The sequence below is a fragment of the Octopus bimaculoides genome, chromosome 12 (assembly GCF_001194135.2).
Source record: "Octopus bimaculoides isolate UCB-OBI-ISO-001 chromosome 12, ASM119413v2, whole genome shotgun sequence".
In the NCBI taxonomy this organism is placed as follows: domain Eukaryota; kingdom Metazoa; phylum Mollusca; class Cephalopoda; order Octopoda; family Octopodidae; genus Octopus; species Octopus bimaculoides.
The window spans coordinates 14,573,004-14,575,919 of record NC_068992.1 but is presented as its reverse complement, the minus strand read 5'-3'; the positions used below and the strand labels follow the sequence as shown (position 1 = coordinate 14,575,919).

Sequence of the window (2,916 nt, the reverse complement as noted above, 5' to 3'; positions counted from 1 at the left end):
ACTTGCCCAAGGTGCCACACAGTGGGAATGAACCCAGAACTAGGTGGTAAGTAGCTATGTATATATATATACATATATACGGCGGGCTTCTTTCAGTTTCCATCTACCAAATCCACTCACAAGGCTTTGGTCGGCCCGAGGTTATAGTAGACAACACTTGCCCAAGGTGCCACGCAGTGGGAATGAACCCGGAACCATGTGGTTAGTAAGCAAGCTACTTACCACACAGCCACTCCTACTCCTATAGAAAAATATCGAATGCTTCATGAATTTGCATGTCATCCTTGCGCAGGGGCCATGCCAACCTTCTCTGTATTGTTCCAATTTTAGTATATGTACTGCCGAACTTTTATCTTTTAACTTGTTTCTGTCATTAAATTGCAGCCATGCTGGGGCACTGCGTTGAGGAATTTTTAGTTGACCTCTGTACTTTTTTTTTTAAGCTTGGCACTTATTGTGCCAGTCTCTTTTGCTGACGCTAAACTACAGGAACATAAACAAACCAACACCAGTTGGTAAGCAGTGGGGAGGGAGGAGGCAAAGAAACCAACACAAGGACATACACAAACACACACACAGATGTGGCTGTGTGGTAAGTAGCTTGCTTCCCAACCACATGGTTCAGGGTTCAGTCCCACTGCATGGCACCTTGGGCAAGTATCTTCTACTATAGCCTTGGGCCTACAAAAGCTTTGTGAGTAGATTTGGTGGATGGAAACTGAAACAAGCCCATTGTGAATATATAGGTTGTTATGGTAAATTCTTGCCATTTTACATTTTTAATTTCATGCATGTGCATTGTTTGTTTTTGATTTTGTCGACTACATAGTATAGTAGGGGCAATTGAGGACTGTCTATGAGAAAAACAGCACCATAATACAATTCACTCGGCCAGAAATTTGGAAACGATATGTTGTACTACCTGGCATTCATGCTCTAATACAAACATTTCAGAGTGTTTGGGTGTCAATCTGAGGACAATGCAATCTGAGGACATGTACCGAGAGTGATAAATATCAAACATCCAGCCAACATCATGGTGTTTTAGCGATCACTAGTGACAGAAATGTTATGCCTCCATTCATCTTCCCACACAGCCTCAGACTCAACACAGAGGCCTACATCAAGTGCCTGGAGGAGGTGGTGCTGCCTTGGGTCAAGAGGGTGGCTGCTGGAACACCCTATGTCTGGCAACAGGAATCTGCACCATGCCACACAAGCAGGAGAACCCAGTCATGGTTGTCAGACAATTTCTGCGACCACATCATCCCTAACATCTGTCCACCTGACTCCCCAGTCTGCAACTCCCCTGATTATTATGTGTGGGGCGCAGTTGAGTGAGAAACCAACAAAACTCCTTGTAACACCAAAGATGAACTGAAGGCAAGGATTATGGCAGCATTCAGCAACTTAAACAAGGAGATCGGCCAGAAGAGTAACAAATGAATGTATATAAAATATTTATTATATTAAGATAGAAAAATATTAAAAATATCAAAATTATAAACATTCCATAACCAGCCCTACGTCCATTATAATACAAGCTAACAGGAATATTATATGCAAAAACCAACTTTAACGAATTTTTCGTTTAAATACAATTTGAACGAAGTTTTAGGTTAAAATAATAAAGATAGAAGTAGCACAGATCTAAACGATGCAATAGTTTAAACTAGAAGATTTTAGACTAAAAGCGTTTATTTAAAAGAAGTCTAGTGAAAATATTGCGTAAAGAAAAAGAATAGAATAAATAGATATAAAAATATGAATGAAAATTTTATTATGAATGAAAGATTAAACTTTATATAACTTAAGTCATAATAAAACAATTAACGATATTGTATAATCAAAGAAATGAAATAAAAAGACTAGTTATTTATCCCATAAAATAAAAAGAAATATTAAACAGTATTAAGGGAAAAAATTCAACCCTAATCTAATCGAAGTCTTAGTTTAGGCTAAGATGATACACTTACTACTAATTAATTTAGTGTTAAAAAAGGTATCGACCTTTTTCTAATAAACGCTCTAGTTCTGAGTTTAACGTCTAAGTTTTAGTTTGAACTGCAGCAGCGTAGCGATAAGTAACGTTTTTAACTTTGTTAAATGACTTTATATCATTGTTTGAAAAAAAACATGTATTTTTATATTATTCAATTGATTTTTAATGATAATTTTACCTTTTTTTAGCACTAAATTTAACAATGTAGTAACCCTTTACCCACATAAATCCTGCCAGGAATAAGACCGAACCTGAGCCAAACCAAAACAACAACAACAACAACAATAATTTTGACACAAGGCCAGCAATTTCAGTGGAGGTGGATTACGTTGATGACATCAACTCTAGTGCTCAACTGGTGCGTATGTTATCGACTGGGAAAGGATGAAAAGCAAAGTAGACCCCATCGGAATTTGAACTCGGAAGGTAAAGACAGACGAAATACTGCTAAGCATTTTGTCTGGCATGATAATGATTCTACCAGCCCACTGCCTTAATAATAATAATAATATCTACCTACAAGGAGCTGCCAGGCCAACATATTAAAGAACGCCCAACGTGTCGAGTATGTAAACAACAAAATGAAACCATTCATGTTGTCTCCATGTGCAGTCTTCTTGCGCCTACAGAGTATCTCAACAGGCATGATAGAGCAGCACAGTATACGGCTTTCCTATAAGTAGGTTATCTCCCTCGGCTAGGCGGCGCTCCATGTAGATAATTAAACTTCCGGAGGCTAACCCACGCCATTGTTATTGTTTTACGTCTTATCATGGATATAAAGCAGCTTGATGATTCAGCTATCGAAGTACTTATTGTGCCTGAGTTAAAGAAATATTTAAGATTATATGGACAGTATGTTACTGGAAGAAAGGCGGACTTGATTGAAAGGTATAAAAATTCTGTCGATATGT

The 2,916-nt window shown here is 37.9% G+C and overlaps 1 pseudogene; it reads right to left on the bottom strand.

The window, feature by feature from the left end:
* Window positions 1-247: 247 nt before the first annotated feature.
* On the bottom strand, window positions 248-347 carry LOC128249222 (U6 spliceosomal RNA; annotated as a pseudogene).
* Window positions 348-2,916: the final 2,569 nt, after the last annotated feature.